The sequence below is a fragment of the Stegostoma tigrinum genome, chromosome 2 (assembly GCF_030684315.1).
Source record: "Stegostoma tigrinum isolate sSteTig4 chromosome 2, sSteTig4.hap1, whole genome shotgun sequence".
Taxonomy (NCBI): domain Eukaryota; kingdom Metazoa; phylum Chordata; class Chondrichthyes; order Orectolobiformes; family Stegostomatidae; genus Stegostoma; species Stegostoma tigrinum.
Window position 1 is genome coordinate 27479126 of NC_081355.1, and position 13921 is coordinate 27493046.

Below are 13921 nucleotides of genomic sequence, written 5' to 3' on the forward strand. Positions count from 1 at the left end.
AGACTTCCAGCATGCACACTATTTTGTCTTTATTTGAGTGTTTCCTCTGAGAGTCCACTGAAACAGAAAACAGTTGTTTGTTGCTGATTCAGATGATAGTGGCTTCATATCCCAACATAGAAACTTGTAACAAATAAGCTGAGCTGACGTTTCATTGCGTTATGAAGGGAAGTTCTATACTGTTTACACTCTTTCAAATGAGATGCTAAATGGAGGTTGAGCTTGTTTCATATGGCTGGCATGTTCAACTCTAAGGCAGTAGCTCGCTGATGAAGGGTCTAGGCCCAAAACATCAGCTTTTGTGCTCCTGAGATGCTGCTTGGCGTGCTGTGTTCATCCAGCTCCACACTTTGTTATCCAGGAAGCCAGGGAATTCTTCTCATGTTCTGATGCATCAATGTGGCATAAATCTTTAATTATTTTAAATTTCTATATGTGGGTAGGGAATATTGGAGTCTGAAGTGGCAAATGAGTCACATGTTAACAGAAGTTAATAGAGAATGCAAAGATGAAGACATTATGCAGTGAAAGGGGTTCAGAACAGTTGTACCCAGACAGTTGATGGAACTGCAGGCAGCCTCTTGGAGGATTGACTCAGTGGATCATATTTCCCTTTCTCCTAAGGTGCCCTGTTTAGGATCTGGGTGCATGTGTGACCTGGTACCATGTTGAAAGACTAAAGAATAAATTTGCTCCCTGTGATTGTTGAGTTGCAACTCACAACTTTCTTGAGTTGGTTCAACGGTTATATTAGTGTTTAACACACACAAAACAAAAATTTTCCAACTAGTGGGGCAATAAGTAAGGGCTGTCATTTCATCCAAGACTCGAATTCTGTTGCAACAACAGAATGAAACTGTGCTGTTATAAATTTCTGACCTCTAATTTAGCACATAATAGACACAAAACAAACAACTAGGCATTATTTTGCTCTTGTGTAATTGTCTCATTGATGCAATGGAATGGAGAAAATATTTAATCTAATTGTACTGAACCTGATGTGTGAGTGTTGCTGACCAGTGAAATCTTAACTAAAATGAAAACAATATGCTAACAGAACAGAAAACGGATCTAAATATTTATTTTTAAAAATTAAAAATGTAGATGACTAAACCAGAATTTTCAAACAAATTGAATTAGTTATCTCACCACCATTTGGAGTCATTGCTGTTCAGAACAGTGAACAATAAAGAAAGCAGTTGCCTCCAACAATAAGGCAGTGTTTGCTTGAGCATTGCTGAATGAGACCCCACTGAGTTCTGAATATATTCTGTTCCAATGAAATTTATCACATGATGTAAATTGCACAGAATAGCCATTGCTAGAAATGGAAGGGGAGTAGATTATTGATGAGGTTGATGGGCTGAGCCGATAGGAATCAAACTTAGCTTTACTATATTGTCTGGATGAAATGCATGAGGGTTTTGTGATCATGGAGATCTCCCATTTAAGAAAAGCTCACTTAAGTGCATCATGAATGTGTTTTGAAATGTGAGCGGTGCTCCCTGCCCGAGCTTCCTCTTCCTCCTTGCACACAGAACACCCAGTCCAGTGAAGTGCAGTGGCAGGATGCGAGTGTACCTACACCACTTCAACTGCAACTGTTCACAGCGATGACTCATCATCACCCTCACAAGGTTAAGTCAGGATGGGCAACAAATGCTGGCCATAGCTAGTGATGTACACATGCTGTGAAAGAATAAAAATTAAAACAGTCTACCACAAAAACAGTGTTAAGGATCAAACTGTAAGTTTTGGGAGGGTTTTGCATTTCTACTTTTTGAGAGGTATTCATGTTTTTATAAGGGAAGTGGGGGTGCAAGATAGCATCTACATGTTGCTGGTGGAGGATCTGTCTACTTCAGGAGGCAGTATGTATTATTTGGGGGAATGTAGCACTATTTATAAGTTAGGACAAAGTCACATGTTTGATCCATAGTCTGTATTCATTGACTGGTTTCAGCTCTTGTAGCAGTAAAAGCCCAATTGGCTGTCATCGCCTTTGGGTCTGGAAGGGGTCAGTCAGCAAGGAATTTAACTCCTCGGAGACCTCTGCTTCGAAATGCAGGTGGTTGTCATTCTGCTCACAGTAGAATAGCCTTCACTGTTACAATTAAAAAAGGTAGTAGCCACCATCAGAAGATTCAGCCAGTATTAAATTGTGGCTCAGTGGTTAGCACAGTTACCTTACAGTGCCGGGGACCCGGGTTCAATTCCGGTCTTGGGTGACTGTGTGGAGTTTGCACGCTCTCTCAGCATCTGCACGGGTTTCCTTGGGCGATTCCTCCTGCAGTCCAATGATGCGCAGTTTAGGTGAATTGACCATGTTGATTTGCCTTATAGTATCCAGGGATGTGCAGGCTAGGGGATCAGTTATGGAGTTACAGGAACTCAGGAACATTTAAAGTTTCCAGTAGAGACAATAAGAACTTGAGTTAATGAACAGTATATTAAAATTGGAAGTTATTTGGTCATATTATTTCCAAAATTGATTACTTTTTCTGTCAATGCCATAAAGTCAAATAGATTAGGAGCGTTCAAAATATTTTAGATCACAGATTCCCTACAGTATGGAAACAGGCCCTTGGGCCCAACAAGTCCACACCGACCCTTGGAGCATCCCACCCAGATCCATCTCCCTGTAACCCGCACATCCCAGAACACTACGGGCAATTTAACATGGCCAATCCACCCAGCCTGCACATCTTTGGACTGTGGGAGGAAACTGGAGCACCCGGAGGAAACCCACCCAGACATGGGGAGAGTGTGAAAACTCCACATAGACAGTCGCCCGAGGCTGGAATCGAACCTGGGTCCCTGGCGCTGTGCGGCTGCAGTGCTAACCACTGAGCCACCAAGCTGCCCCCAGATGTTGGGTTAGACGAGTGGGAATTGCAGCACAAAATAATTATTTTTCCTGAGACTTCTCTTGGGATTCTTGAGGGCGTTTCTGTTCTCGGGGGCTACTTGTTGCTCTGAGGCTCCTTTTTAATTCTTGTGAACTGTTTATTACATGTTCCAGTCTCCTGCAGTTCTTTCTGTGGTTGTGCTGACATGTGAGTATTTGGACTCATCCAGCAGCAGAGTTAGACAAATTCATAAAATAGCCTCAATTAGTATCGACCTTCCATTAAATTTAAAACCACGCCACTCAAAGCACTAATTTCCTCAACATTGCAGCATTTAAATTGGCACAAGACCCCAGGCATAAATGAGCAACAAATGTTTGTTCCAAAATAACTGACACGCACTTCTGTGTACAAAATGTCATCACGCTAAACACTCTTTCCAGACTGACTCACAACTAACTTGTTCCCATTGCATATTTACAAAGCTGGAAGCTGTTAACCAGCAGTTGCTACTCTTTTTGCTGCATCTCAGATCTAATCTTTGATTTAAATTCAACAATTGACACGTTTAACATAACAATACCATCCATTTCTGTTTCCTCATACAGTAGCTCCTGAATATATACAAACTTCAGGTAGAAATTCCACATTCATTTCCAACTAATTCATTATCTCAAGCATCTCACATTTTCCTGGGTTTAGATGACTGCGTGTTCCTATCTTGAAGTGTTTAAATTTGTTTTTTCTTTGCAGTCTCCCTTTGTTCCCTCACTCTCCATCTCTCACCCTTTAAATAACACTGCACTGTCTTACACCTCCCTTCAGCCTTCCACTATCTCAGACATTCACCGCTGCAGCTTCCTTCTCTTTGTCTCTCTCTCTCCTCCTGCTCCTCTGGTGCTGCCTGGCCTGCTGTGTTCCTCCAGCTCCACCTTGTTACCCCTTCGTCTTTCTGTCTGTCGCTCTCTCACTCTCCTCCCCCCCCCCCCCCCCCCCCCACCTCCGCACACCTTTGGTTCACTTGCAGTTTACTCCTGTGTCCCCCACTGCCTCCTTTTCTCTCGCACCCTTGTTGTAGCCTCTCGGTCGTGCCATATCCGTCTAGCTGCTTCCTTGTTGTTTTATCCCTTTTTTTTCAGCCCCACTGCAACCTACTCTTTCCCTGGCACTGTTCCCACTTGTGCCCTGAGACAACTGCTGTGGTCAGAGGGTGTCTGCTTCCTGCTCTCTTCCACCCCCCACAAGGAGGCAGCTGATTTTTTTTTGGGCTCACTGGGGACTGCCTCACTGCGAGCACCGATTTCCATTTCAAGCTCACCGGCTCCCACAGTTACCTAGAATACACCTCCTCCCACCCACCTTCCTGAAAAAATGCCATCCCCTATTCCCAATTCCTTCGCCACAGCTGGATCTGCTCCTAGGATGAGGCATTCCACTCTTGAACATCTCAAATGTCCTCGTTTTTCAAGGACCGCTCCACCCCCCTCCTTTCAGTGGTTGAGAACGCCGTTGACCATGTCTCCTGCATTTCCCGCAACTCATCCCTGACAGCCCCTCCCCGGAATAACAACCAAAACAGAATTCCCTTCATCCTCGTGTACCACCCCACCAACCTCCGGATCCAATGCATCATCCTCCGACACTTCCGCAATTTGAAATCTGACCCCACCACCCAAGACATTTTCCCCTCCCCACCCTTATCTGCTTTCTGGAGGGACCACTCTCTCCGTGACTCCCTTGTTCGCTCCACACTGCCCTCCAACCCCACCACACCCGGCACCTTCCCCTGCAACCGCAGGAAGTGCTACACCTGCCCCCACACCTCCTCCCTCGCCCCCACACCTCCTCCCTCACCCCCATCCCAGGCCCCAGAAGACTTTCCACATCAAGCAGATGTTCACCTGCATATCTGCTAATGTGGTATACTGCATCTGCTGTACTTGTTGTGGCCTGCTCTACGTCGGAGAAACTAAGCAGAGGCTTGGGGACCACTTTGCAGAGCACCTCCGCTCGGTTCGCACTAAACAACTGCACCTTCCAGTCACAAACCATTTCAACTCCCCCTCCCATTCCTTAGACAACATGTCCATCACGGGCCTCCTGCAGTGCCACAACATTGCCACCCAAAGGTTGTAGGAACAGTACCTCATATTTTGCTTGGGAACCCTGCAGCCCAATGGTATCAATGTGGATTTCACAACCTTCAAAACCTCCCCTGCCCCAACCGCATCTCAAAATCAGCCCAGCTCGTCCCTGCCTCCCTAACCTGTTCTTCCTCTCTCCTATCCCCTCCTCCCACCTCAAGCCCCACCTCCATCTCCTACCTACTAGCCTCATCCCACCCCCTTGACCTGTCTGTCCTCCCTGGACTGACCTCTCCCCTCCCTAACTCCCCAGCTACACTCACCTTTACTGGCTCCATCCCTGTCTCTTTGACCTGTCTGTCTCCACTCCACCTAACTTCTCCTTTATCCATCTTCTATCCGCCTCCTCCTCTCTCCCTATTTATTTCAGAATCTTCTTCCCCTCCCCCATTTCTGAAGAAGGGCCTAGGCCCGAAACGTCAGCTTTCCTGCTCCGCTTACACTGCTTGGCCTGCTGTGTTCATTCAGCTCCACACCTTGTTATCTCACCAATGTCCTGTGCAGCCATAAGATGATGTACCAATTCCTATTCTTATCGATTAGCTTAATGCCTTTTTGTGCTTAACTTTCTTGTTAGCTTGCACTGTGCTTTAGGAAGTATAGATTTATCATCACAATTCTCCAGGATCTTGGAGGGTTAAATTATGTGGACAGCCCCATACACCTGATGTGTATTATCTTGGTTTTAGAAGATTGAGGTGTGATTTGATTGAGTTGTTCAAATGATCCAAAGATGTGGATGTGGGTAGAATTACAATGTTTAAAAGACATTTGGATAAGTTCAAGAATAGGACAGGTTTGGAGAGATTTGGGTCAGGCACAGGCAAGTGGGACTGGTTTAGTTTGGGATTAAGTTCAGCACAGACTGATTGGACTGAAATGTCAGTGCTGTATGACTCCATGGCTATGTACGGGTTAGGTGGATTGGCAGTGCTAAATTGCCCATAGTGTCCAAGGATGTGCAGGCTAGGTGGATTAGCCATGGGAAATGTGAGTTTGGGGAGCTGGGTCTGAGTGGGATGCTCTTTGGAGAGCCAGTGCAGAAAGAGCCTGCTTCTACACTGTAGGGTTTCAATGAACTTCTTTCTGCACTATAGGCATTTTATGTTAAAAATATTTAATGATGTAGATATGGAGAAACTATTTCTGCTGGTGGATGAATCAAGATGAACTGACATGATCTAAAGTTAGAATTAAACCATTCACGTGGATTTTGAGAGCTCATTATCAAACAAGATGTAATAGGAATATTGAATTCATAGCAAAATGTTGTTGGTGCGAGGATAATTTGAAGCTTTTTTAAATGTTTTCGTTTGATAAGGTTGTGAAGTGATAGATGACAAAAGGGAGTTAAATCATGTGTTGGTATTGATCAGTTTTATCGTTAATTTCTCAAAACGTGTTATTATCTTTTAATCTATAATTTGCATTAAATGATTTAACTATCTCAATCTTTTATTTAGTTTCAAATGATAGTGTTCATTTTACAAAATAAACATTCACTACATCTTTTCCTATCAGAATTAGTAAACTAACTGAGTGGGTTAGCTTTGAGGGCTAAGTGATCGCTATTTCCGTATGAGCATGTTTATTCCCTGAAGTGGCCATGACTATAATCTTAAACTTTCCTGAAGACCAATCTTGTAGGTTTTGTGCTATTGAGCCATTTCATTGTGTAATGATGGATTTCACAAGTTTCCATTGTATTAATAAGTTGCTGTTCTCTAATGGGTAGGAACCTCACTCCACTAATGAAATCGCTATTAATAGAAATGGGCTGTACATCTGCCAAAAAATGACAGTTCATACCAACTCGACTTCATTATGTGCTCAGTTCAAATGAATATAATAGAAATTTGTCGGGTAACTACTGACAATGGATCTTTGCAAACGTACCCAAATTAACCTGAAGACCTAGTACCATTCTGTGCCCTTAAATAAGTAATTATAGGATATTGTCATGAATCATTTTAATCACGATTAGCTAATTGGATAACTGCTTTGAACATTAGATCAGAAAACAGCTCAACCTGAAAGTTTCATTTTAAATACTATGGCCAGTGTTTGTGTTCCATCTCAAGCCATTTCTCTGGAGCAAGTTGCAAATAGGTAGCTTTTGATTCTCTATTTTTATACAGTCAATTCTGCTATAACCTGTGTTCCGTCAGCGCAAATTGGCTGTAACACAATTGGTGAATAGAAGTGCACTATTTCTAACACACAAACTTGTGTTGGCAATAACGTGATTTGATCGGTGCACAGGGGAGTACGCGTCTACATCTCATGATTGTTTTGCGGGCTTTGTCGTGAATACATACAATGTTTGCACCGAAAGAGCTCTGTGCTGGCATCACATGATCATTTTGCGGACCTTGTTGTGAAGTGCTTTCTGTGAGAGGTACAGTAGAACCTCCTTCCCCATCAAGTCATCTTGACATTTTTTTCAAGGTGATGTTAAATTTACTTCTATTAATTATTAGATATGTATTAAACATTTATTCAGATTATGCTATGTTTTATGTTAGGCTTTTGAGTGATTTTTGAGTGATTTTGAGTGATTTTTCTTTATTTTGGGGATCTGCCCCCAACTCCACTTTTCCCATAAGCCCTGTAATTTCTACAGTATGATTTCTGTAATGCGATGTTTCACAGGAATGCAGTTATCCTGCTTATTAGCAGAACCGACTATACATTCTCACGTTCAGAAATTTGCGGATGTGGCCTGGAGTTTCACTGCCAGGCTTTTGATAGAGGCTTCTCTTTTAACAGATTAATTAATGCATGTTTCCACACAATCTCTCTCCACCTAGGGTGTGCATGTTCAGTGCAGGATGAATCGAATCCTGGTTTGGTTTTGAATCTTCTTCTCTAAGGGGACACAGACAGGGCTGTTAGGGCTGGGAGCCAGAATTCGATACAGAAATGCATATTAAGAAACTACACCTGCTAATCTACCAAGGTGTAATGATGCATAGATGGAGACGTGGGAGGTTTTAATTGGTGTAGTCAGGGGGATTGTATGCAAAGGCAGACAATCTAGCCTGTGGGAGTATTATGCAATTTTCTCAAGCAGATTATAATGCTTATCACAAAAGCCTTGGTGTACGTACCTCCACTTGCATTGGTTTTTGTGGTTGGGATGTGTTTTTTAGAGTTTGATACAGCCTACAGACTTCCTGACAGCCCATTTTAAATCACAGTCATAAGTCTGTCATAAAATATGGGAATTTTAAACAAGGAAGTCTGTCAGGACTGCAATACAGAACTTTGGTTTAAAACTTTGCATGCAGCTATGCACTCATTCTAAGAAAACACATCTTGTTTTCATCATAAGCAAACAGTTGTTTACCAGTTAAATTTTCACCACAAGGTAACGTAACACTGATCTCTAAAGCACAAAAAATGAAATCTTGCTAAACCTCATTTTTTACACTGTATTTTAGGAGAGGTTAATAATTTCAGCGGGATAAATGTGTTTGTGCAGGCCTTGAAATGTTTATCTATCCCCATGTTCAATGGTCCCCCAATTCTGACCTTATGGACAAGCTCCAATTTTCATAGATGCAGTACTGTTGACCATGTCTGCAGCCACCTCGGCCCTACCCTCTGGAATTCCCTTCTTAAATCTCCCTGCATTTTGACCACACTGACTGTGTGTACTGTACAAAAACTTGAATTTTTTTTTATTCATGCATGGGATATGGGCACCGCTGGCCAGCCCACCATTAACCACCTTGCTTCATACCCTGGACAAGGTGATAAGGAACCACCTTCTTGAATTCTGCAGCACTTTGGGTGTCAGGGCACCCAGAGACCTGCTCAGTCCTTGATGTTGCCAGGCTCTTTGATCTGTTGTTTGAGCTGCAGGAGGTGATTTACACACTGCAGAATTCACAGACTCTGACCTGCTTTTGTAGACACAGAATTTATATGGCTAACCCAGTTCAGTGTCTGGTCGACAGTAGCCTGCAGGATGTTAATGTGGGATTCAGTGATAGTAATAAGATTGAACGTCAGAAGTAATTTAGTTTCTCTCATGTTGGAGGTGGTCCTTGCCCAAAGCTTTTATGTGGCATGAGTGTTGCTTGCCACTGATTGCCCTAAGCCTGTATATTGTCCAGATCTTGCTGTATTTGAACATGGACTGCTCCAGTATCTGAGCATTGTGCAATGATTGGTCAACATTCCCACTTCCGACCGTATGATGGAGGGAAGGTCAGTGATTTGGCAGCTGAAGATATTTAGGCCTAGGACACAACCCTGAGGAACTTCTGCAGTGTGTCATAGAGCTCAGATGATTGACCTCCAGCGACTACAATCATCTTCGTTCATGCTGGGTATGAATCTAATCAACAGACAGTTTACCTCCTCATCTCATTGACTATAGTTTTATTAGGGCTCCTTGAAGCCATGCTCAGCCAAATGCTTCATTGATGTCAAGGGCTGTCACCCTACCTCTAGAGTTCATCTGTTTTCTCCATGTTTGAACAAAGAATGTAATGCCGTCAAAAGTTAGATGCTCCTAGTGGAACCCAACGTGAGCATCAGTAAGCTCTGATAGCACTGTCAAATCACCCTTCCATCACTTTGCTGGTGATTGAGAGTAGGCTAGCAGAGCTGTCCGTGTCTGAGTTTGATTTGTTCTACATTTAAGCACAAGTCATTTTCCACATTGCTGGGTAGGCGCTGTTGTTATATTTGCACTGGAACAGCTTTACTCAGGGCACAACTTGTTCTGGAGTACACAGCTTCAGCACTATTGCCAGAATGTTGTCAGGGTCCGTAGCTTTTGTGTGTAGTAATGAATTAGTCAGTCAGGGAACATAAACCAATAAGCTGTGGACCTTTAATTTAAAAATGAACATATCCACAGGTTAACATTCCCTCAAAATTTTCTCCCTATTGGGTGAAGTATAACTATTGCTTGGCACTTCTTTCTTGTCAATGGCAGCTTAAGTTTGATTTTGGAAACGAGAAATCTGTTTGAACTTTGTGTCGTTGCGAATGGCCTGTGTATTTCATGGCAGTCAATCCACATTCTGGAGTAGCTCCATGTGTGTGCACCTGAGAGGAAGCACTCTCTGCTTCCCACTGGTCCTGTACACTCTCTGGCTTCACACGTGTCCCACTCTATTTCTACTGACACATGCCCATTCTATCTCTCCTACCAGTTTGCCCTTTCCCATCCCACAATTTGTCAGATGACTGCTTGCCTGTGACACAGATACTCACATTTTCAGGAGAGTAGGTGCAAAATGAAAGGAAGGGATTCTTTTGATGCAGTAGCAGTGTCTTTGCCTCTGAGCTAGAAGGCCCTCCAACTTCAGAGGCAGGTGACAACATCTCTGAGCAGGTTGACTGGAAAATATCTGAAAACTGAAAGGATTAGCCCCTTGTGGTACAGCGGTGGTATCCCTGCCTCTGAGCCAAGCGGCCTTAAATTCAAGTCCTGCCTGATCCAGAAGTGTGTCATAAAAGCTCTGAAAAAGTTGATTGGAAAATATGAAAATGTGAAAGGAGCAGAGAAAATGTGCAGGTCTTGAAAGGCTAGTCCTTTGTTGGCTTTTGTGGTGGAGTGGAAGTATCCTGTTTCTGAGCCAGGAGGCCTCAAGTTCAAATCCCATCTGACCCAGAGGTGTGTCATAACATCCCTGAACATGTTGATTCAAAATATCTAAACATCCATTTATCTTGCCAAAATGAGAGCTGTAGTTCACAGAATCTGGTATCTCCTCAACTGTCCACCAACCTAAGACAGCTTCAGATAACCTTTGGGATTCCAAGTTCGTGAATGTAACTGAGTCAAGTTTTGCCAAGTCATTGCTTATGCCCCATGCGTATAATCAATAACCAAATGTGCATCATAAACCTGCCCGTCACAAAGCATTAAGTGCTCATTGAGACAGTTTCTATGGATTAATTTCACTGTAGGCTGAGAGTATTTATCTGGTCACCATCAGTGGCTGTGTCCACTGAGCCTGTGAACTTCACTTATTGTGGGCCATTCAGTAGACCCTTGGCCTGTTGAGAGCTGTTGAATAAGGAGAGTTTGTATTATGTTCCAATACACAGCTGGCACTTGGACACTACGTGGATCCCATTACTTTCATTCTATTTAGCCCCTCCACACACCTTGCAGATAAGCTGGTTGCCAGGGAATTTTTGTATTTTTCTTGTCTTCCCAAACAGCTTGAACTATAAACCCAGACTGTTCTTACCTTCTGAAGTGCAGTTTGTCCTGGGCCTGAGAGGTCTTGTTGAGCTCCTCACCTTCTGTTCTCTAGTTGCATCGCATTTGCCCTTCCTTCCAATCTGACTCATTGCTGTTTGAATCACAGATTCCCTGTCTCTTGTGCTTGCTGCTGCTTCATTCACCAACACTCCCCCTCTTTTTAGTTAGTGCTCCTCTAGTCATAGCTGCACTTCATTCCCAGCTACTCCATTTAAGGCTTGGCCCTCTATCCCTTCCTGCCAACGCCAACACCAGCACCACCCCCTCTCCCCCACACCCCACCCCATAACTCTGCTTGAACACAATGTTGTGAGCTCGTTATTTAATACAATGCAAGATATATGCTGAGCAGCCATAGAAATAACCTACTGAGAATGTTTGAGAGTACTGTTCCTTCTTTGACAGTCTCATGATGTGATTCTGCGAGGGCATTGCACGGCTGCAGTGAATTCTAAACAGCATCCCTCCACCCTCTGAGTTCATTATTCTACAAAGTGTGTCTCTAATAGAAATTGAAAGGGTGGCTTTCCAATGAAGTATTTGACTTCCAGGGTCACGTGGGCTAGAAACCAGAGGGCACAAATTAACACAAATAACACACAATTAAAGAATTGGTGGTGGTGAGAATTTCTTTTTACACATCAAGTGGTTATGATTTGGAATGTACTGCCTGTGAGGCTGGTGAAACAAAAGCAATAGTAATGTTCAAAAGGCAATTGGACAAGTAGTTAGCCAAGAGAAAAATTGCAGGGCGATGAAATAAAGCAGAGGAATGGAACTTGAGTGAACCTTCTATAGAGGAATATTAAAGACGGAAACAATGGGCTGATTGTTCTCCATTTGTATTGCGTGATTCTATTTTTTAGCCTGTACATAGTTTGGTAGCAATATCCCTCCTACATTTTTATGTAACAGGATAATTTGGACAGTTTTACAATAACCTGTAATTCCAGAGGTTGGCTGGAACAGTAGGATATGCTTATGGTTGGATTTTATGGCCTTTTTTAAAGAAGAGGAATCATGAAATGGGCCGTGTGCACTGGGCCTAATGCCCGGCTCTCTCTGCACTCTAATTTTAACCAGGAATGGAGAATGCTGTCCTGTTTATAGGGCAGTTGAGACAGTGGTGTCGATGCTTGAGACAAGGTGGTGTCTTCCAGCTGGGCCAACCCTTTGTCACTGGCCTGTGATGCCCACTTTGGGGGGTAAGGTGCCCATCTGCTCTTAGTACAATACAATCAGTGGCAAGAGGAGAGAGTTGGGTGACAATTAATGTTTTAAATCTGAGCCACCAATCATATTGTTTTCAGTGAAATATTGGATGTATAATCCCGTTAAACTCTCAAGGAGTGATAATGGGAACTGCTGATGCTGGAGAATCCAAGATAACAAAGTGTGAAGCTGGATGAACACAGCAGGCCAAGCAGCATCTCAGGAGCACAAAAGCTGACGTTTCGGGCCTAGACCCTTCAGCAGAAATATGGGAATGGGGAGAGGGAGCACGAATAAATAGGGAGAGAGGGGAGAGGGTCTGCCTCCCCCTCTCTCCCTATTTATTCCAGTTCCCCCTCCCCATCCCCCTCTCTGATGAAGGGTCTAGGCCCGAAACGTCAGCTTCTGTGCTCCTGAGATGCTGCTTGGCCTGCTGTGTTCATCCAGCTCCACACTTTGTTATCTTAAACTCTCAAGGAGGATGGACACTGTCTGGCAGAAATGCAGACTCAGTCCGTGTTCTACTCAGCAAAGTAAAAGGGGCAAACCAAAGCACAAACTCCGACTGTTTTCAAGCTCATTCTTCAGTCACAGCGCAGGCGACACCCCAATTGAAATGGCCTTTTGAAGCAAAATATTGGAACACTTTTAAGGTGCGAAGACAGTGATTATTTTTAGTCCAACCATATACCAAACTCTGAATTTTCATTTCCTCTTGTTCTGATTTCTGTTGTATCATTTCAATGACTGATGTGTTTGCTGTGTCAGTTTTTAACCTTTAGGAAGCTAAACTAGCATCAAAATCTTTGAGATTCTTATTTGGTAGTTCAGCATTGAAGCCATTTCATAAAGAATCTGCTGTTGCTGCACAGAAGTTTCATTGTGTACAGTTGTTTTATTTGTTGACTTGGCTTAAATCAGAGAAGAGCAGTCTCAACTTGAAACTGCTATGCTTACAGCATTCATCCAGAAGCTGTTCAGATCAAAGAAGTTGCCATATTCCCTGATATATTGGGATCTGAGCCTAACCTTTGTGCTGGTCACACAGATTCCTGAAGGTAAATTGTAATGAATGCTTTGAATCTCCAAGGATTGAGGCAAATGCTGTTTGTATTGCATTGTGATGACACTTGCATAATTTCTTGCATCCGAGCTGAGACTACTGTTCAGCCTGACAATTATTCCCCTTGTACAGATACTATTTTATGTCATTTGTTGGAAGTAGTTGGATTGGAGAGGGTTCTGCTATCTTCTCCAAGTACCCATTCTTTATGGCACTAAAAGTTGTTGTTTGTGGGTTATGGGCAAAGAGATCGTGTTTGTCATGTTTCATGCATCCACTTACACACTTGCATTAGGATTCAGTGGATGGTAATAGGAGTGAGATTACTCTTAGTCTGTGGGTGCTGAAACAAGGTTTAATGTTTTAGCTTTATAGTTTGGACCATGTGCAACTTGGTTCTACACAGTTGCCATTTCAACTC

At 43.2% G+C, this 13921-nt stretch overlaps 1 protein-coding gene across 8 annotated transcripts in view; it reads left to right on the plus strand.

Moving 5' to 3' along the window:
• elmo1 (engulfment and cell motility 1 (ced-12 homolog, C. elegans)) overlaps nt 1-13921 on the plus strand; it is a 253660-nt gene that overhangs the window by 28485 nt on the left and 211254 nt on the right. Inside the window, exon 1 of one of the 8 annotated variants that reach the window (XM_059652989.1) lies at nt 7423-7441. The exons of the other annotated variants lie outside the window; for them this stretch is intronic. The gene's annotated coding sequence lies outside the window, so the exon portion shown is untranslated. Of the gene's footprint in view, nt 1-7422; nt 7442-13921 lie in introns of those variants that run through there. 8 annotated transcript variants of the gene reach the window in all.